At 36.0% G+C, this 23333-nt stretch overlaps 1 pseudogene; it reads left to right on the top strand.

Moving 5' to 3' along the window:
* Window positions 1-9174: 9174 nt before the first annotated feature.
* On the top strand, window positions 9175-15954 carry LOC143404398 (guanylate-binding protein 5-like; annotated as a pseudogene).
* The last annotated feature ends 7379 nt before the right edge of the window (window positions 15955-23333 follow it).

Genomic DNA, 23333 nt, shown 5'->3' with positions numbered 1-23333 from the left:
TATAGCTAAACTATGGAACCAACCTAGGTGTCTTTCAATAGATGAATGGATAAAGAAAATGTGATGTGATATATATATTATATTTTTTTCCAATGGAATTTTATTCAGCTTTAAAGAAGAATGAAATTATTGCATTTATCAGTTAATGCATGGAGTTGAAGAATATCATGCTAGGTAAAATAAGCCAATTCCAAAAAAAAACAAAGGCTGAATGTTTTGTCTAATATGTAGATGCTAATTCACAATAAGGTCGGGGGTACTAGTGTTAGATTAGATATAGAAAAGTGAAAGGAGGGGAGAGTAGGAGATGTGGGGATAGGAAAGATTGTAAAATGTCACAGACATTATTACTGTATGTATATATGTGACTGCATGACCAATATGATTCTACAACATGTACACACAGAAAAATGAGAAATTATATCTCATCTATGTATGCTATATTGAAATGCATAAATACATTCTACTGTCATGTATAACTAATTAAAACTAAAAAAAATCAATATTATAGCAAGATTATTGTTAGACATAAAACTGCAATGGAGAACTAGGTTTGCTCAGCTGTATCTACAATAGCATAGGCACCAAGGAAATGTGTAACCTTTTAGCTAATGGATAGCTATAACCTCTTCAAAAATAATCACACATTCTAAATAGATCTAGGGTGACTTTCAGTTTATAGTTTTTCAATGTATCTGATATCTGCTGGATTGTCCATTTTTCATTCCCCAGCACATATTTCTCTTTATTCTAACAGATTTATTTATGTGGATGCTATTTAAGTTTACAAATCATCTTAATATGTTGAATTTAGGTGGGTGAATACCTGGAAAAAAAAAAACATGAGTTTATTAAGTAGAAGGAAATTCTTTAAATAGTTTTTGGTCTTTGGAATTCATAGCAAAAAAATATACACAATTTTATCAAAAGTTTTCTTTAATGAATAAAGTATCATCCGATCCTTGTTAATTGTTGTTCTTATTATCCTTTTTTGTTGCTCCTCTTCATGCAGTGCTATATCAGCAGGCATAAACCAGAGATTGATATATGACCATTAACTAATTAAGTCATTTAGTAAACATCTGTTCTAGCAGTGTGTAACTGTGACCAAAAGACCTTCAATGTAGAGGGGGGGGGAAGTAGCTCTGAGCCTGAGATGAGGCAGAACATCATGGTGGAAGGACTCGGTGAAGGAAAACAGGATATGGCAAAGAGGAAGGAAAGAGAGAGAGAGAGAGAGAGAGAGAGAGAGAGAGAGAGAGAGAGAGAGAGAGAACAAAATTCAAACCCCAAGTACATACCCCAGTGACCTACAACCTCCATCCATACCCTACATGCCTACAGTTACCACTTAGTTATCATACCATTGGTTTGGATTAATCCATTGATTAGGTTATACCTCTCATAATCTAATCATGTCACCTCTGAACATTCTCATGTTGTCTCACACGTGAGCTTTTGTGGGACACCTCATTCTAAACCATAACATCACTTAATAATTCATGAGCGATTCTTGTTTCTATGGATATCAGCTATAAATTTCTTTGCCTTGGAAAATGCTTCCTACTATTTTATTTCCAGAGATACATCATTGCTATGAGTTTGATTTGCACTGAGGCATTGAATGAATTTGTAAAAATAGATCTGTAAGAACAAATAACTCCAAAGAACAAGAATCACCAGTCAAAATTCTAGAGCTGCCTTATCCCAAGACTGTGCTCACTGCAACTCCATTTTCTCTCTTTCTCAGGTGAAAGTCCCAAAGCTAAAAATTCCAACATATCTATGGAGAATACCAGGCATATATTTTTTTTCTTTTTTTTTAAGAGAGAGAGAGAGAGAGAGAGAGAGAGAGAGAGAGAGAGAGAGAGAGAGAATTTTAATATTTTTTTTTTTTTTTTAGTATCGGCGGACACAACATCTTTGTTTGTATGTGGTGCTGAGGATTGAACCTGGGCTGCACGCATGCCAGGCGAGCGCACTACCACTTGAGCCACATCCCCAGCCCCAGGCATATATTTTCAAATTGGATGTTTTATCTTTGACCAGACAAAATATGAAAAGGAGTTCCTATCCCATACTGAGGACATGTTGGAAAAGTAACTAAAATTCCTTAATTCTAGGAACAATAAAAAAATATTTCTGTTCTTAGATCTTCACCAACCCAAGGACCAAGACCCTCAGGGAAGGAGTCAAGGTCACTGGGAATGGTGAGTCTCCACTTCTCATCCTAACCAGTGGGTGGACAGAGACATTAGGGGGCACACAGGTGGCTCTGAGGTGTTCCACCTGCTGGGTGCTGTGCTCCCAATTGCCAGCATCTCTGTTTGGTCCAGAGGTGTCTGTGAGGCCAAATTCTTGCCAAAGCTTAATAAGTGCATAAGTTTAATGCCTTATTTACATAATTAAGAGGACCCATCCAACCATGTGGTTGACACATCTGTTGGGGAGAGGAAGCACTTTACATAAGGGTAGATTTGGTGGTCAGCTATTGTTAACGGTAGGAGTAGGGTAGCTAAGAAAGAGCAATTGTGGTTAAAGCTGTCAGAGGCAGTGACAGGATGTTCTACAGGTCTGACGTTTCCTTCTGACAAATCATGATATTCTCCTCCCTCTTCTCCTTCTCTGAGGCCCTTATGCTGTCTATCTATGGGTGTTCCTGCCTCATGGAGGCAGAGGCACTGCTGTGGGGTTGCCTCTTCCACCTTTCTCCTTCTGTCCTCAGACACCAATTTTGTGATTGTGCCCTGACAGGAATTGAAAAAATAAAAAAGATGTTTCTTAAGGTGCAATTTCCATCTTAAAAAATATTTATTACCTGTTGATTAAAAATAATAGGCTGATTAATTTAAAAAGAATAGAAGAAAGTGGGTGGTGGCTACAATAAAATGAGCAAATGTTGAAAGAAAGTGATTGTTCCTTGTATTAACAACATTCAATACTACATACATTTGATAAAGCTGGTTGTATATGGAATAATTAACTTTCATCTTTCTGATCAACTCTCAAGTATCACTACTAAATGGTCAAAGTTTATTTATCCTGAACTGTTTCTAAATAAATGATCCAAACAATTGAACAAAAAACTGCTACATAAATTACTTTTGAGTTCAGTTTTTAGCTCCATTTTCTTTGTGAGAATGAAACAATATGCCCTCAGTTTGTTTTAAATTTCTTCCCTGAAGTAGCAACAGAAAAGTGGAAAGAGGAAATGGAGCAGACTGGCAGCTTTATCTTGACCACACTGACCTGCACAGGAGCCGGGCAGGAAATGCTCACTTACACTTAATCCCTAGTTTCTGAGCAGAAAACCCTTAGTTTCTGATTCATTGAATCTGAGGGATGGGGAGGCAAGGGAGAAAGTAGGCTGATAGCCTGATCTGCAGAGTTCAGCTGCTGGCTTTAGTTGTTATTACTTTAAAGCTATCATCATTGTAACTGTGGCTTTTAACTCTGTATTTTATTGTCCACATTATTTAAGAGACAGTGTTGTTTCAAAAAATGATTAGTTCATGTTTTTAGGCACATAAGTTATGAAGGTATAATTTTGTGATATCAATAACTAAAAGGGGTGAGGAAGAACCTCTTGAAGATAAAATCTTTTGTATATTATTAAAATGAAGCTGGTATAAGTTTCTATTAGAGTTTTATGGATTTAAGATATTAAATATAAGCTGAGGGTGGCAGCACATGCCTATAATCCCAGCGGTTCAGGAGGCTGAGGCAGGAGGATCATGAGTTCAAAGCCAGCCTTGACAAAATTGAAGAGCTAAGTAACTCAGGTGAAACCTTGTCTCTAAATAAAATACAAAATAGGGTTAGGGATGTGGCATGGTGGTTGTATGCCCCTGAGTTCCATCCTTGGTACCAAGAAAAAAAAGATATTAAACATAATCCCTATGGTAAATATTACATGTGAATACTGGTCCTACTATTAGGATTAGTATAGTCACCCTAATATCAACAAAATTCACTTTGAATCAAAAGAAGTAGAAGAGATACAAGAATAATACATACCAATAAATATTCTAATACAGAAAAAAGATATAAAATTATAAACATTTGTATCACTAATAATGGGTGTTCTCAGGTGTTGAAGTCAAAATGGACAAAACTAAAGTGAACATAGGCAGTTCTACAGTAACTGGAGAATTCAGTACCAAGGGATAAATAGACATATTCTCCATGGACTCGATCATGAATTTCTGATCCACTGACAACATCCTATGTTTCTGCTGAAGTATAAGAATGGTTCTTAGGGTAAAGTTAGGCAGCATTTCTCCGAAAGGTCTTAGTAATGTTCCAATACATCTAAATCTACAGCTGTCATCCAATAGATCTCTTGTAAACTTACTATTGAATCATACTGCAAACAATGAGTGAGATTTTTTTTTATTGGCAGACTTAACCAACCATGATTTATGTGAGCAGATAGTACATGATAGGAGGAAGGAAGAGTATGCCTGGTTCTCAAGGATTTATTGGGAGTCTGTTGTTATTTCTGTGGTTGGTTTAAATGTATTGGAAACAAGCACAGACTAACTGAAACAGAAACAGATTTTTTAGGATCCCTTGTAAGTGCAAAGGAAGAACTGATGGCTAAGTATGAATAATCTAGAATGGGTAGAAGAGGGGAAGATCTTGAATATCAATTTTGATCATAAAATCCATGGCAATAATGAGGGCTATAGGTTAGACTTTCCTGTTGTGGGTACCTAAAAAAAAAATTATGAGAAGCCATCCATTTGAAGAAGTCTTGAAGAAAAGAGTGGATTTTCTGTGAGATATGAGGGGATCTTGGAAAATAGGAAATGGTTTTCACAGATGCTGTGGGTGCCCCACCCAGCTTCCCTTACCACTTACCCTTTCAGCACATTCCACTGGTGTCTTACAACAAATATTTCAGATCCCAGCAATGCCAGGAAGTCAAGCTGCCAGGATCATGCTGCAGATATTGAAGGAAGCAGGAGGAAAAAGCTCCCATCCTAAGGGCCAGATTCCCAGGCAGATTTTACCTGGTTTCCTGGAGTTAGCTAATGGGACTAACCTCGTGGTTCACACAAAAGGAACCACTGGCTCTTGCCCCATTCCTTGGCTTCATTCCCTTCCAGTTTTTATTCCTTATCTCCTACTCTGCTTTGTAGCATTACCTTCCAAGCAAATCCCTCAGTCTCAAATCCTTGACTCTGGAAGGAAACCTCAGGCAACACAGCCCAAGAACCCCTGTGTTTATTCTAAATTACAGATAAAACCAATGGTCCTATATGACTGTTGTCAGAATAAAAAGAGATCTAATTATGAAAAAGAAGTAATGATGCTGATGGCAATTATGACACAGCACAAACCAGAAGGACTCCAGGAAGTGCTCTGGTTTGAACCTTAAGGTCTGTTTATCAGTAGCTCTGTGGTTTTGAACGGGTTACTGAACTTCTGAGGGCTCTAGCTGTTTTAAAATGGAGGGAATTTTTACTGGGAGAGTTGACATAGGGTACTCCATCTAAACTAGTGAGCCCTGTGCATGGAGTATAGCAAATGTTTAGAAAATAACTTCCTTCTCTGCATTCATTGTGTACTAATGCCAGGACCTTTGTCTTTTCCTATCAATTGAAGTCTCAGTTTCAATTGAACCTACCATAAAAGCAATAAACTAACTACTAAATGGGTGCACTTCACATTTCAGTTTACCAGACCTACCAAAGTATGTTCTTCCCAGTTGGAGATAAATATCATCTTATCTCAAGCTACTTCAAATAACACACCCTTGGAAAACTCACAAAAGAGCTCAAATTTCTCCTTCAGTTACACTATCTATCCAAACCTTCCACCAGAGGATGCTCAGAATATCCCTTTTGCTACTACTTAGTCACTAAATGTGTTCTGTGGTTTCAGTTATCTGTAGAGAAGTTTGGTAAACCCCTTCTGACTTTTGGCATGCTTACATTTTATATTCAAGTTATCTTCAGGGAGGTGGGAGCTGGGAAAGAATGGAAATCCCCAGGATTGGGGGAAGAGCTCATCAGAATTCATCACAGCTAAACTAAAGTTCAGCTGTTGGGACTAATCTTACCAAGTGCTCCTGGAAGCAGCTTTTCTACTGGCTCCAAAAGATCTTTGCTCCAGATTTTACAGGTAAGGTAAGGACATGGACAAGGGTGGGAAGAGATTTGCAAGGTTCTGGTAGATCTTAAAACATTTTATCCAGTATAGCGTGGCATTCTGCCTGACATGCTACATAATGGATCTAGTAAAGACTAAATTGTGGTGTAGCCACATAGACAGCAGAATTCATTAAGTGTCTGCTAAGTTTGTTTCCTGCTGAATCAGACACAATAGCAGTGGGGAGTAACTGAGGGTTCAAAATGTCTTAGTACTGTTTTTCTTCTTCTGCCACCTTATGTCCTATCATATAATTGTCACTAAGTGACATTTGTCTTTACTAACACCTGGTTTTGCTGTTTAAACTGTAGCCTGAATATTTTAAGAAGTTTTCATTATTTTCATGAGGGAGCAATAAATGAAAACGTCAACCAACATAAATATTTGCTGGCATTGTTAAGGACAAAAAAAGAAAAAAGAAAATAAAAAGAAAAAATTGAAACCCAGAGTGAACAATGAAGCAGTTTCTTGAAAAGAGCAATATATTGTTATCATATTGGCTTGCCCCCTAAACCCCAATGCCATCCATTCCTGCAATCTCCTTAGTCCCTTTTGTGTTGGTTCCTATTTTTTCTACTCCAGTGTCTCTGCTGTTAGGATCACTTAATTCAACAGCTCCATATTGCTGTCCTCTGGGATGCATTCTTTCCAACTGTGGTAGAGGCCCGTGACTTTTATAAATGTACAAGATGCGAGAGTGGATCAAAACACATAGAAAACAAATGCACATTTGGGCTTATGGTGGATTAGATTTAATTTCCAAACTCAATATTGGTCTAGCAATTTTGTCACTCCTTGGAACTCCTTCCTCCTCTCAACTTCTTTCCATAGCACTGCTAATGAGTCTCATGTTTGTTTGATTTCCACATATCTCTTTGATCAGTGCCTTTTCCTTTCCCTCTAAACTTTGAACAAAACTACACAAAATAAATCAAAAGCAAACATAATAAAAACAGCAACAATAAAACATAAAACCCAAGCTAGACTAACATGGATTTAAAAAAGAATTGTTTTCTTCCAGAAAAATCTATCAACAACATTTCTTAGCATGTTCTTTTATTTCTTGGCATTTTTCTTCTTTGAACTTTTTCTCTCTCTCCTGCAAACCTCTTTTTTAAAAATAATAGCTGTACTGATATAAATACAGAGTCATTTACTTCCACTTTAGGAAATATTACTTCCACTTTAGGCTTAAAGAATTGAGTGAAATGCCAATGTGATAGCCAGTTACAGGGCTGAGAGATTGAAAATTAAATTTAACTCACTACAAATCCAAATGTGCATTTGTTTTCTATGTGCTTTTTAAAAATATTTTTTAGTTGTCAATGGACCTTTATTTTTTACTTATTTATGTGTGGTGCTGAGAATCAAACCCAGTGCCTCACACATGCTAGGCAAGTGCTCTACCACTGAGCCACACCCTAAGCCCTGATTTCTATGTGTTTTGGTCCACTCTTACATTGTTTTCATTTATAAAATTCTTGGGCTCTACTAGAGTGGGAGAGAATGCATCCCAGAGGCACACGCAGGCTGAGATGTAAATTGCAGAGCAGCAGTTATGAGTGTGGCTTGAACACTATAAATACTCAAAGATGTGCTAGAGATTTGGTCTTCTAAAAGCACTAAAGATGTTACGCAGAGAACACCTGGGAACAATATATAAAGCACTATTATTAATACACATGCTAATGCTATTCACAAGAAAGTCCAAAACCTTAAAGCTGTTAGCTCCCACATTAGTAAATTCACTCGAAAGCATGAGAGTTTGTAAGCTCAGAATATCTGTATACAGATTTAGTTATATAACTTCTGTTTTTATAGCTAATTAGTGTAGATTATAATTGGGAGTTGCCACATTTTTCTAATCTAAATATTATTCTCGCATCTGCTACATGTAAATCAGGCAGCCAGAATTCTACTAATCTAAGGTGCCAATATTGCAATAGCAGTACATTAAAATGGAAAGACACCTGGCATCTGAGCTTCTAAATTCATCATAAAATTGCCCCTTTCTGCAGTACAAGCATTCCCTGACTTCCATGCCCTGGAGCTGTGCCATGTGTGAAGGCAATTTGTGACTTCCTACTATTGTTTCCAAGCAGCAGTTTCTGTTTTGTCTTTCATCTAGAGGATTGACAGGGCTTTGGCTATGAGAAAGGGAGAGAATGGATCTTTATGGTTGTCAACAACAACAACAAAGAAATTCACAGCTTATATAGTCTGCTACAACAAGAGTCCAGAAGTATTCATTTAAGATGTCCATGAAAATAAAGTCAAACAGATAGTGAATTTTTAGTTTTGTAAAATGGCAGAAAACTCAAGAAGAATTTTAACAGCATGACAAGTCAGAAAAGCAAGAATTTGCTTAAAAATATTTTACCAGAGACTCCTCAGATTACAGGAGCTAAAGAACAGAAGTAGAAATTGGTTAAAATTAATAAAAGAAGTTTTGTCTTCCACTCATATAGCCAGTCATAAAATCATCATGCTTTGAACATTTGTTTCAATAAAGGGATTCATTAACTAAGTTAAAAGCACTTCAAAAGTACAGCTTTAAGAAATAAGCACCTGCAATTTATTTTTAATGCTAGATAATGGCTTAGAATTAATGCAATTCACTTTGGACCTGGACTTAATAAGAGAAATACAAAAATTTATATTTGGCAAATAATCAAGCTAGGGACATTAAAAAAAGGAATATAAGTAAACCAAAATCCAGGGGAAGGAGTTAGATACAAAGAGCCAGTAGGTAAGATTCAGGAAATAAATTTTTCTATGTCCACCAAATATTTAAGAATAAGCAAGGTAACTGATAGCAGGCCTAGGACTGACTGACTTTACCATGGTGCTCTTGATTATCTTTTTTTATATTTTGTTTTTTAATGTCTTCAGAAAGAGGCCATGCTGGGGAACAGTTATGTTTTCAGGTTCCGTAAGCAAAATGGCTTTCTCTGCTTAAAGACTAGAAATTGCTGCTCATCCCACCTCTTCCCTTGAAGACTAAGTAATATCCCAGACATGGCCTCAGAGACCTACATGCCCGGCCCTGTGTGCCTCATCGAGGACATGGAGGGGCAGCTAGTGGTCAAGCAGGAAGCCCTGCAGATCCTGTCGGCCATCACTCAGCCCATGGTGGTGGTGGCCATCGTGGGCGTCTGCAGCACAGGCAAATCCTACCTGATGAACCAGCTGGCTGGGAAGAAAAAGGGTGAGTGCCACCAACAGAGCTCTGCTGAGCCTTCTGTCCACCACACTATGGGCGTCCAGCATGGGGATGGACGGGGAAAAGATAGTGCCAAGGAGGGACAGTGAAAACCAGTGTTTGGGCCACATATGGGTCTTTTAATTGGAGAGATAAAAGGCAGGTTTCTGTCCCTGACATACAACTTTTTAAAAATGTCGATCTTAATGTCTTTCAGGGAGAAACACAATATATTCCCATCATACAGAATGAGATCAATGAAATAATTTCCATATTTATTTATATATGACAGCGGAATGCATTACAATTCTTATTACACATACAGAGCACAATTTTTCATAGCTCTGGTTGTAGACAATGTACATTCACACCAATTCCTGTCTTCATACGTGTACTTTGGATAATAAGATGGTCCATATGCATAATTATAAACTTTAAAAAATTCACTTGCATATTATTATAAAAACCATAAAAATTTTCCACTTACAGAATTTGACTTTATTTCCCCATTTCTCTATTGTAATGAAGATCGTATTTTCTGCTGTTTCCTTATTATGCTTTCCTTAAACCCTAACTCAATCATCAAGAAAATACACAAATTCTCGATCCCCTTCTCTGTGACAACCCCTGCACTCCCCTCTGCAGGCTTCTCTGTGGGCTCCACGGTGCAGTCTCACACCAAGGGAATCTGGATGTGGTGTCTGCCTCATCCTGAGAAGCCAGGCCACACCTTAGTTCTGCTGGACACCGAAGGCCTGTGTGATGTAGAGAAGGTAAGGACAGAAGATTCTTTTATGATTAAACTCCTTATCACTGAACATGCTTTGTACAAGGAGTTTTTCATTTTGTTTTTATAAATTTGTACTTTTACTTGACTGGACTATATTGCCCCTCATTTTTTTGTTTCTATTTTCAATAGTGTTTGGAAGTCTGAAGTGAGAAAATATATTTATAATGCAGAATGAGTATTAGAACTACATTGATGTTTTTGCTTAGTAGTTCCCAGGTATATAAAAATGGTGCAAATAAACTCACTTTACAAGCTTATATGGTTAGTAGTGGGCACAGGATGAGATGAACTTCTGTTCAAATCAGGGCTCTGGCACTTTTCGCTTTCTGACCTTGACAAGAAGAGTGAGTCTCCCTAAATTTTTAATATTCTTTTTGGTCTTATCCAACTCATCATAGGAGAAGTAGACACATGGATCTTTTTTACTGCATAGGTCTTTTCTAGTTATATTCTAATAAGTATTTAGGAACAAGTTCACAGAAGAAAATGAATTAGATTTGTACAACTTGACCATTCCATAAAGATACCTATCATAACTAATTACAAGCTACTCAAGCAAAGTCACTAAACTCAGACTTGAGAAGAGATGTACATAGTTGACTCTCATGAGCTGGTTTTTGCAACTAACCAAACTTTCTCTTGAACGTCCACTGTTTGCTTTTTATGTTTTGATTTTGATTTTTACATTTGATTTACCTACCAAGATGCAAAGATAGTAATCAAAAATTTCAGCTTCAGTTTCCTTACAAAATGGAGATATTAATAATGAGTTCATCCCACAGCATTAAAATTAGAAAAGATCAGTAATGTGAACTCCCTTGTGGATAATAATTATTTAATAAAATAGATATATGTATTGTTCACATAGGCTGATTTTGTTTTAGTACCAGGAAAACCTTGATTTTAACTATTCTGGTTACCCCATTGACTATTAATTTTGCATTTTTCTATCAGTGACTATAAGTGGGACTCTGGAGTTAGAAATTTATGCTTTAGGGTAAAATTATCAATGAGAAAACTATGGAAGTTCATGTGTTTGATCACTTGTGTTTTCCCTGCTTAACACTTGTATATCAGAATCTTATTTTCAATGATAGTTCATTTGGAAATGCCATTTGACATGACATCTTCAACAAGTCCAAGATCAAGACACTTCCAGGAGGCATCAAGGTCAATGGACCTTGTGAGTATCTCTTTAAGGATTTCCCTTCTATTCAACATAATGTGTAACATGTAACAAGGTCCTTGGGTCAACATTGCATAAACAATTACCACTGTGCAAATCATATGCACCATGTTTACAAAAGCTATAATGAATCCAAAAAGTATTTCTAATATTTGTTTTAGTAATGCCTATAAGGTTACATGAAATAGGAACATGATGAAGTTAGATATTTTATCTTTCAGTCTTCCCCTGTTCATTTAGATTACTCCCCGTAGATTGACAGCATTTGTTCAACAAATAAATTCAATGCATGTGGTGTGTCACAATTTTGGTAGATATAGTGACACATACCTGTTCCCTGTGAAAATGGAACTTGGTTGCTACAAGTATTGAACTAAGGTCCAGTATTGAACTAGACCCTCTAAAGATATCCAATCAGACTTCTTGCTCTACCTTTACCTAACAACTTCAGGTTTCATAACTTTGTAAATGATTGTTGTATTATTGAGGGAAGTAGAACAAATGACAAAGAAGGAAAACCAGGAAGTTCCAACACAGAATAAGGGACAATTGATCTAAATTGTATAATTTGCTTCTTTTCAGAGAATGGTATGATAACTTAAATACTTTTTAAAAAATGAGAGAAGAGGAAATTTTGAAGAAAATGGAAACCCAAGGCAGAGGGAAATAAAAGGAGGATTAAAGAGGCAAAAAAAATCCAATCACATGAATGTGCATGATTTTATAAGATCATCTGCTTATTTCTCTATGGAGAAGGATTAAAATCATACAATCATATATCTTGGGGCTGGGGTTGTGGCTCAGCGGTAGAGACCTTGCCTAGCATGTGTGTCGCCCTAGGTTCGATTCTCAGCACCACATACAAATAAGTAAAAAAAAAAAAAAAATTAACAACTAATAAAGATATTTTTTTAAAATCATACGATCATATATCATATATCTAGACATTTTCCCTATTTTCTTCTTTAGCCCCTATTTCTTTTCCCAAAGAAGGAAAAACCTGTCTTCTTAATCTCATGATTTCCTAAAGAAAGTTATCTACTGGTCAGAAAGTTGTTGAATGAATGTTATCAGAATTAATTGACATTAATTAATCAATTAGTCAATTGTTTCATTTACTTTCAAAGCAAATAACACCAGTATCTCTTCCTCTGGGCAGGTTTAGAGAACCTGGTGCTGACCTATGTCAACGCTATCAACAGTGGAGATCTGCCCTGCATGGAGAACCCATTCCTGACCCTGGCCCAGAGAGAGAATGCAGCTGCAATAAAAAGGGCACTTGCCCACTATGACCAGCTGATGGGCCAGAAAGTGCAGCTGCCCACAGAGACCCTCCAGGAGCTGCTGGACCTGCACAGAGCCAGTGAGAGAGAGGCCATAGAAATCTTCAAAAAGAACTGTTTCAAGGATGAGGACCAAAGTTTCCAGAAGGAATTACAGGTAATTGTGTGTGTTTTATTCTAATTCATGTGCTTTATGGTGAACAGAAGGAAAAATATTACTGTGAATAACACAATAAGACTTTTTTAAGAAAAAAATTCCTATTAGACTAGAAAACAATGATATTTGCCTATGTGTACATATTGTCACTTTTCATTTGTAAACAAAATGTAAATACCTGGGCCCTTTAGAGTCTGAAGTTTTCCTCTATGCACACAGCTCAACTTTACCTTGTTACACCCAAGAGCTAAATTTGAATTGATTTTATTCCTTTAAAACATTGTATTTATAGGGGATAATATTGGCCAAAATATGTTATATTCTTTGCATGTTTAAATACATAAAAACAAATCCCATCATTATATACAACTACAATGCACCAATAAAAATGTGGAAAGAAAAAAATAATTGTATTTACAAAGTCATGTTTTATCTTTTTATTAAGCAGAGAGAATTATCATTTGGATCTGCTAAAGTATGAGCTATCTACGATTAATAGAGCAATTTGACATCATTCCAGCTAATTATTCACTTCTACTTCTTAAAGGTAGAAAAATACTGAAACCAGAAATGCTAAAAAAAAGTAGGCTGCATTTAAAATGAGGATTTGAGTTTAGAGGTCTGTGGACATAAGATCACATCTAAAGCAGAAATGCAAGAGAGGGGTTTCAGGAAATTTCACACCCAAAAGTAAATGCCATATTTTATAGACTATCATTCTTGTAACTATTTCAGGTTTGCTGGGAAGGGTATAGTCTTGCTTATATTCATTGAAGTTTCTTAAATAAATAATCTCTTTAAAAATAAATTTCAGAAAGACTGAGGTGTTGCTAATATCTCCATGGGTTCTTTCCCTTTGAAGACCCTACTAGATGCGAAGCAGAATGACATTTGTAAGCAGTGAGAAAGCCTCTTCGGATTGTTGCTCAGCTTTACTTCAGGATATTTTTGGTCCTCTGGAAGAAGCAGTGAAGCAGGGGCTTTATTCTAAGCCAGGAGGCCATAATCTCTACCTTCAGAAGACAAAGGAGCTAATGACAAAGTATCATCAATAGCCCAGGAAAGGAATACAGGTATTTCCCAGGATTCTATCTATTAATTATGTGAAATACTGAGGTGCCTGTTTAAAAAAGCCATTGAGGGCAGGACATGCACACAGGAACAGAGGTGCAGTTTATGTCTCTGCCTCAGAGTTACTCTGTAACTGAATGAGCATGCCTGGGAATTATGTACCTGGTGTTGGTATTTTAGCACAGGATGTGGGTGTGCTAATGATAGCTTCGGAATTAACCTGAACCATCACCATAATCACCAGAAGTCTATTGCAAACATGAGTACTGACTGCAACAAAGGGACCATTTTTGGCTCTACAGAACAGAATTCCAATTATTATTACTTATTTAAGAAAAACTATAATTGGTTTATATATCTAAAATCAGAAGTTTTTAATATGAATACTTTCCAGAGTTCAAACAGTGTCCTCAGTGGTCCTCCTTTCTTTTTCCTTTCCAACCTCTGCTTCATTATTCCGCTTCATTTTCCTGATTATTGGCTTCATTTTCAACTAGACTTGCCCCACATGACTACCAGGAAGATACAACTGATACAATTCCTCTTAGTGCCTCAATCCTCTGGGAACAGAATATGTGTTTCCCAGCCTCCTTACCAGTATTTAAAACACTCAAGTTGCAGTATTTTTCCTTCTGTGAATGAGTTCTTTTCATCAAGTGGCCTTGAGTGCTCTGATTGGCCCAGCCAGGTTCTTTTTTTTCTTTTCTTTTCTTTTCTTTTTTTTTTTTTTTTTTTTGAGAGAGAGAGAGAGAGAGAGAGAGAGAGAGAGAGAGAAGTTTAATATTTATTTTTTTTTTAGTTATCGGCGGACACAACATCTTTGTATGTGGTGCTGAGGATCGAACCCGGGCCACACGCATGCCAGGCAAGCGCGCTACCGCTTGAGCCACATCCCCAGCCCCCCAGCCAGGTTCTGAACCCCACCTATGGAGAGGCTTGATGCACCTCTCCATCAGGTGCAGGCAGAGCGCCTTCTAAGAGGAAAAGATGATTGATAGAACAAGAAATATAATTGTATCACCTCGCTAAACACAATTTCTAGATCTTACTGTGTGTTTTTGGGGTTCCTAGGCTGAGGAAGCTCTACAAAAGTATTTAAAGTCCAAAGAGTCTGTGTGTAACGCTGTTCTACAGACAGACCATGCTCTCACAGCCAAGGAAAAGGAGATGGAAGGTGAGAAGAGAACAGAAGTAATGCAAGAAAGACAAGAAATGTTCAGAAATTTGAAATTCATGTGTCCTGGCCTAGCTGTGATCATTCACCTAGAGCAAGACAAAGAGGCTTCTTGTCCCCACAGGTGGTATCTGAATATGGCAGGATCAGTTGCAGTATGGTTATCTGGAAGGAAAAACAATGGCAGGAATTTTCTGTGTGGGTTGGAACAATAAGGATTGAGAACTGAGAACCGGAGGCCCAAAGGAGGGACAGAGCTGTCCTAGAAGGTTTATCCTTTTCCTTGTTCTCCTCAGAGGCACGTGTGAAAGGAGAGGCTGCCAAGGCTGAAGCAGAAAGTGTGGAGGTGATTCGTAGGCAGATGCAACAAATGATGGAGGAGAAGGAGAGACTCCATCAGCAGCAAATAAGTCAAATGGAAATAGAAATAGCAAACATTTTGGCACAGCAACACAGGAATGTGGCACGTCAGCTCCAGGTATTGAATCAGTTGTTTCAGCCTAGGGTTGTGTTTCTGTCCTTTCTCTATAAGAATGAGAGCATGAAACAGTGAGGGGAGATGAAGAGTACTAGGGTGGTTCAGGGCAGGAACTGTGGAATCAGACTGCTGGATGTGCATCCAAGCTCCACTGTTACCAAATACATGGTGTAAGCAAGTTATCTATGTCGTCTGTGCCTGTTTTCCTGTTGCATAGAATAGAAATGGGGGTTAGACATATTTGTGAGGTTATTGTGATAAGCAAGTGCTTTAATATTTGGATTTAGAATGGTGAGTGGAATAGAATAAGAATATAAATTATTAAATCTATAGCAATGCATTTCCGTCCCACATTGATTAGCCTTTTCTGTTAATTTGTTAATGGCTCTGGAAAATCCTTTGCCCTGATTATACCTGTTACATCAATTTCATCTTGCATTTTGTCTTTGCTGTTGTCCTTGCCTCGGTCATCTCTGGTTCTTATGGCCTTGAACTTGCAGTGCTTGTTTCACCAAGTCCTGTAGTTTATCATCACTCAATAAGCAGGAGTTCTCCTCTCCCAAGCACTGTACAAAGCCCTCTGTATGCATTCTCTCATCTATTTACTGTGAAGCAGAACTGTTGTGTCCCCAGTTTTATATGAGGTTAGCGATGCCCCAAGTAGATAACTAAATGTGAGTATCTCACACCCTTGTGAGGCTTTGAAGCTGCCTTTCCCATTAGTGGTATCCTCAGTGTTGATGCTCCCTAGATTCTTTGGCAAATTCCTGTGGGAACACCTCATAAGATAGACAACATCCCAACATTTTCTCTGGCTTACCATGGAACCTGTGGGTACCAGTTTTTCAGTAACTACCCCAGGGTATTTTGGGGATTGTAGCTCTTTTCTGAAAGGCATTATGGGCAAACTCTGGTGTTTGATCCCCTCATTCTTTTCTTGTACTTCTCCCTCCAAAGTTTGGTGACCTGGACCATTTCCCTCATCTAAGGCTCAGACACCTTGCCTGACTGCACATCACCTAGATATTCTGTTTTTGTGTCAGTTTTTTCTCTTACAAACACCGTTAATTTTTCCTAAAAATGGAAAAGAGGATTCGGAAAGAGGATTGAAGTCAAGTTGTGACTAAGATTAATCAAGGAAACTGGGTAGCATAGGTGAAAGGGGAGCCTTGGGATGGAATTCTACAGACCCCAACATTTCAGGGACTGGATGTTTCTGGAACTAGAGAAAGAGGAATGTGACTAACTATAGAAGTAGAATGGACCTACCTAAATGGAAAAGAAAAACATGGAAATGCCTATTGTTTCTGTGCATTAAAGGTAGTAAGGACAAGTCAGTGGTGTAGCAATCAGAATGAAGCTGACCTTGCTTTTTGCTGTTTTATTGTTTTTATTTATTACTTCTCAGGCAAGTGGTGACATGATCCCTCAAGCTCAAATTACCAGGTTTCATGATCAGATCCAGCATCTCCACCGTGCTAGTGATTCATGTATCATTCTCTAACATACTGAAAACATTAGAGCTTCCTCTTCCTATTTCTTTTCACTGAAGATGAGAAACTAGAAAATGTGGGACAATGAACATTTAAACAATCCCAAAGCCTTTTGCCTAATCTTTCAGTTTATCTCTAGGTATGACAAGTTACCTAGGTGTTGTTAAACACAGTCAAATGGACATCTCTAGAGGATGAAAGGAAATACTACTGTAAAATTGTGTCATGTGCTTTAGGGCTAAAGAGAAAGCCTTTTCCTTCGCATTCATCCTCACCTGAGTTAGTTCATACTCAGAGAATTATATAATAGAAAACATTGGTCTTAATATTTGTGTATTATTTGAAATCCTTTAGACCTCATAAATAATAGGCATAAGTAATGTGTAATGTGCCAAAATTCTGATGATGCTCATTTAGTTTTATACTTTCTATATGTGAAAGTTAAATCATCATAACCTTTGCAGTCTTTTGTGAGAGCCTGTTGATTATTTAAAAATATTGATTAAATGAATGTATCTGTTAGTATGTAGTTTTAACTATAAAATATTTTTAAGCCATAAATCTATTATGGTTTTAACTCTTTTTAAAAATGTTTCACAGTATTTAAAATTCTATGGGGAAATCTTCTAAATTTTCATCAGGAGATTAGGAATTTCTTTAAAAACTAGAATTAAAATATACTTTGCTATGCCTTTCTATTTGTTTTGTTTAACTCCAATAAAAGTTTTAAAAATTGTCGGAATACTCCACAAAGTTACATTTCTTTATCCCTTATTACCACTTAATTATATAAAGAATTTCCAGTGGGGAGATATTAGAAGTGCATCATTTATTTTTTAGTTGCTCAAAATGTGTTTTACTTATATACAGAAGAAAAACACATTAGTGTTAATATCTGTACTTTTTCTTCTGTTCTTTGAGAATTTTATTTCTCTAAACTTCTTGTATCAGCAAAAGTCTGTTCAGCTATATTTCTGGACTTGACCTCAACTCCACAAGGTACCAGCACACTGGCTGAGCATTTATTTAGCAATACTCTATAGATACCTTTGTGAGCTATGCAGACCACAAAACAGAAAACAACATATATTTTACACCTGAGGAAATGGCATAGTCGGAAAGAACAACTTTCTATATCATTACTATTTATCTTCAACACACTTTTAAACCTGGGTCATGGCATAATTAATCTACTTATCCAAAGTTCCTACCATTTATATTGTTAGTCTAGACCACACTACAAATAATCTGACATCTAGCTCACTAACTCTTCTCTAGTATCTCCCCACCAAATAAGGGGTCTTCCCCTTACAAAATTCTAGAGGTGCAAGTTGCTTCCACCAGTGGTCCACAAACTTTCCTTCCCACCAGCTTCCTTGGCTCCCATGTGTCCCCACATACTCTGTCATCTAGAACAGAACTGTGTTATTGGATACAAAATGACAAGAAAAGGCACTGAAAGATGAACAGGGACAGTTTTTTAGAACTACTAAGAACTAGACTATGTTTTCTGACCCCACTGATCTTATTATTATGAAATTAAATGACTAAATTATTTAGGTATAATGAGAAGTGAGGAAATAGATTCTCTCCTGGAGTCTCCATATGAATCACAAACCTGCTAATGCCTGAGATTAGCCTCGCAGACTTCTGATTTCCAGAATTGTAGAGTATAACCTTATATTTTTTAAAATATTATTTTAGTTGTAGATGGATATGATACCTTTATTTATTTATTTTTATGTGGTACTAAGGATCTAACCCAGTGCATCACCCATGCGAGGTGAGGGCCCGACCATTAAGCCACAACCCCGGCCCTTGCTCTTATTGTTTCTTTCTTTCTTTTTGTTGTAACATATTTATTTTTATTTTTTGTAGTTTTAGATGGATACAGTACTTTTATTTTATTTATGTATATTAATGTGATGCTAAGGATCGAACTCAAGGTCTCACAAGTGCTAGGCAAGTGCTCTACCACTGAGCTACAACACCAGCCCTTTCTAGCATATTTTAAGAGATAATTTTACTGAGCATCCTTAGTAAATGTTTATTTCAAACATTTCTCAAGTTCTATGTTGTCATATAATAGAAGCTTCTATACCACATGTGTCATTTTCTCTGAGCATTTTAATTTATTATTACTGAAATGTTTTTTAGAAACTCAGATCTTACTCTTATTGTTTTGAGTCACTTAGTTGGTGGTCATTTGTTACAACAGCAATAGTAAACATGTACAACTTCTTTATTCCTTAGCATGGTAAGTAGTTAGTAATAGCAGCTAATATTTTTTCAGGATTCACCATGTGCCAGTTGTGGTCCTTGTAATAACACATCTATTGCTCACAAAATCTTATGAACATGAAGTATTGCTTTATTGTAATTATCATTACTTAAAACATTTTTATGTTTATTAGTGGGACTATTATTAAAAAGTTATTAAATTTAAGGCACTGAAGATAATTAAGTCATCTCAAGGCAATACCACAGGAGCCTTTTGAGTCTGGACCCCACATTAATAACCATTTTGATATTGTCTTTCTTGTCCTGCTTAATAAAACAATAGTAAGTAATATGTTAAAATTTAGAGAGAATTACTGAAAGAATGAAAACCAAAAGCACAGTGTGAAAACAACATAAAAGTACTCAACACAAAAAAGAAGATACATTGTTAAAAATAAAGGTTAAAAATGTGGTAATGACTCTTGAATGTATAGATCACCAATGGAACAGAATAGAAAGTCCAAAATAAACTCTATAGAAAGCATGGAGAGTAAAGGTGGACTTTTAAATAGAAAGAGACAACTGCATGGCAAACTTAGAAAGAGACCAAATCAGAACCAGATCTCACATTCTACACTGAAACAACAACAACAAAAAAGTTTAAAGTGTAACCATATAAACTGTATTTAAGAAAACCAAGGTTGTATTCTTTATGAACCTATAGAAGAGGGCCTTTCTATGAGTCAAAAGTATCTTGAACCTTCTCTTGATCCTATATCTTAATCAGTTATAACACAATGACTTCATCCTTTTCAAAGCAAGATTCTGATGAACTATATTCCCTTCTCTGTTTTTCAAAATTATGAAATATGACACATTTAGAGGAGTACATTAAATATAAAGCATATAAATTATAAAAAATCACACCCCAGAAACATAAATTGAGCATTGCTAAAACCCCAAAGGAGTGTATTTCAATCTCTGACTACCCTACTAGAGACAACCAGTATCACAACTTTTGAATTCCTCATGGATTATATCATATACAAATGATGTCTGAAATAACATAACTTAGTTTGACCTTCTTTCTAGATAAATCAGATTTTATTGCATGTCTTCTTTTGTACTTTGCTTTATTTGCAAAAAGATATCAATAAGATTCTTCTATTTCATTGTGTGGTTGAAAATGTATATATTGTATATAATAAAATCACTTTGTTTATTATACTATTGATAAATATATAAATTCTCAGGTTTATCTTTTCTGAAATATTATTCAGTTGATTTTGAAATATGTATGTGTGTGTGTGTGTGTGTGTGTGTGTGTGTGTATACATGCACAATTCCCTTGTGTAACACCCCTAGGAATGGACTTCCTAGGTTAGAGGAAGTGAATCTTGTCCTTCTACATCAGGTTTGCCATGACTTCAGAGTCTTTGTTGCATAGTATGATGGTTTCCACACCAAAATTGCTCACATTTTGAAGTACAGGGGCTGTACTGTATATGGTAATGTGTTGTATCTTATTGAGACATTAATTTGCATTTCTCTCAAATGAATTAGGTGCAACACTTCTTCATGTTTTTCCACTAGTTCTTTTTCATGTTTTGTGATGTCTTTTTCTATCATAGTCTGTCTTTTTCTTGATTTTTAGGCGTTCCTTAAATACAAAGGATATGAGTTTCCTGTGTGTTATATGATGTGTCAATGTCATTTCTCATTCTGTGATTAGCTTTAACACCTTTTATGGAATTTTTGTGAAAAGAATTTTTGACTGTAGTCAACAACATTTTACTTTATGGTAGGAGGGATATATGTGTGATTGCCTGTGTGTATCTTCACATCTATCGGCATGGTGCTCCTTATCTATTTATTTTTCTAAATGTGTGTCATTTGACCTTTCATATGTATCTGTATAAATTTCTGCAAAAACTTAAGATCTATGTAGTGTGAATTATGGGTTCAAAGTATTTTTCTGAAAAAGGATGATCTATTTTCCCAAAACAATTTAAACAGAAGATAGTCTTTGTCTCCAAACTCATGAAAGAATTGTAAGTTTGATAACAATATATGACTGTTTATTTTGCAACTCTCCCAATTCTTTGGGCCTGTTGACCCACTCAAGCACAAATATAATTATGTATTACAAACTAAAGAATTATAAGAATTATGTCTTATTTCTACTGTGCTCAGTCTTTCTACAATGTTCATCAAAAATTTCTTGGCTGTACTTAAACATTTGCATTTATATATAAATTTTTGGATCATTCTGTACCTCCCTGAAAAAAAATCATATTTTTTTCTTGGATTACATTGAATCCATTAATATTTGTTTTCATTGTTTTTATAATTTGTAAAACTCTGTATTTACAATTAATAGACAAGTAAAACAAAGGCTAGTAGAATAGAGAAAGAGAGGGGAGGGAAAGTGTGAGGGGAGATGGAGATCATGAACTGAAAGGGATTTTCATTCATGTTTGAGTTTATCAGGATGAACCCAGAAACTATGTGTAACCATTAAGCTCTAATAAAAAATAAAATAAACTCTGTATTTACATTTATTTACAAACATTTTCACTAGGTAAAGAATTTGGAATTGCCATTTTCTATTCAATATCTTAGAGATGATTTTCTATTTTATCTCACTTATAGAGTTTCCATAAATAACTGCTCCTATTTTTATTTTTAATTCCTCATATGTAACATTTTCTCTAGTTGCCTCCAAAATGCTTACTTTATATTAGATTTTATTATGTTGTCTATGATGTGCATGAGTGTGTTTTCCTTGCAGTTATTCTGGTCCGGTTCTCTGAACTTGTGGACCTGTGGTTTGTTGTCTTTGAGTAGTTTCAGAAAGCTCTCAGCCATGTTCTCTTCCCTTTCCATTTTGTCTTTTGGAATCTCAATCATATTTACAGTAAACTCTTTGACATTGCTTTTGGGGATGCCCCAAGCTACTGGGAACTCAGCTGTCATTGATTGTACTCCTGAATCTCTTTGTGCTGCTGTTTAGTTAATTTCTATTGACCTTTTTCAAGGGCTCTGATTCTTCTCTCTGTTATGTTCATGTGTAGTATTTTGTTGAGCCCACTGAAGAATTCTTCATCACTAATATTGTGATTTGTGGTTTACAGAGTTTCCACCTGACTGTTAACAATTTCCACTTTCCTGCTGCAAATCCACATCTGTTCATGTATATTGATCACCTTTCTGCTAGAATCCTTAAACATCATACATATATAATTCATCATAATATATAATTCTATATATGTTGCTTGCTTCAGCTCTTTAAAATCAATAGTTTTAACTTCATTTTCCCATGCGTCTCACAATTTTTTAAATCGTTCATTGCTGAAGAAATAGTTGAGAATTGTATGATAATATTTGTAATGGAAATAGAAATACCTCTTTTGTATTAAGATGTTTGGGGCAAGCATGGGTTCAGTGTCATCATACTTCAGTTGGATTTGAGTTTGGTTTTTATGGATAGCTACCTTGAAAGTACCACAAGCCTGAACTTTCATCAGTGACGTTCTGCAAGGACACTGATCTTTATGTAAGGTCTAGTGTGCTAGAAAGTATGTCTCAATATTGCTGTGACATTTCAGTTTTAGCAGACTCTGCATAGCTATCTCACATGGATATCAAAAAAGTGATACTATTCCTGTCTGAGCATATTCTCCAGACACCAAATTGAGTACATGTAAAAACAACAACAAACAAACAAAGAAAACTACAAATTAAAGCAAAACTGTTTCTAAAGAAGATACTACATTTATTTCGGGGGTTCAACTAATGGAACAGAGAAGAACTTTATTTCAGTTAAATAAAGTCTCATTAAACTATCAGTTTAGGAAACTATTTCAACAAGCTTTCCTTAATCAATATTTTAACTTTTATGAGACTTATTGAATATCATTTTAAGAGATGTTCTTTCTTGCAACAGCTTGAAATCATGGAGCGAGAAGAATGATGCCAAATTTGCTTTTTTCTTCCGTTATCAAATAATGATCATAAATCTTCCTTAAGGTCAGAAAGAACAAATAAACCTGAGTATCTTCTTTTCTAGAGTCATGTTTTCATACCTGCATGAACAAAATGAAAACAAACAAAATATATAAGA

Source organism: Callospermophilus lateralis, chromosome 7 (assembly GCF_048772815.1).
Source record: "Callospermophilus lateralis isolate mCalLat2 chromosome 7, mCalLat2.hap1, whole genome shotgun sequence".
NCBI classification, from domain to species: domain Eukaryota; kingdom Metazoa; phylum Chordata; class Mammalia; order Rodentia; family Sciuridae; genus Callospermophilus; species Callospermophilus lateralis.
The sequence above is the reverse complement of the archived record's forward strand: the minus strand, read 5'-3'. Positions and strand labels throughout refer to the sequence as shown.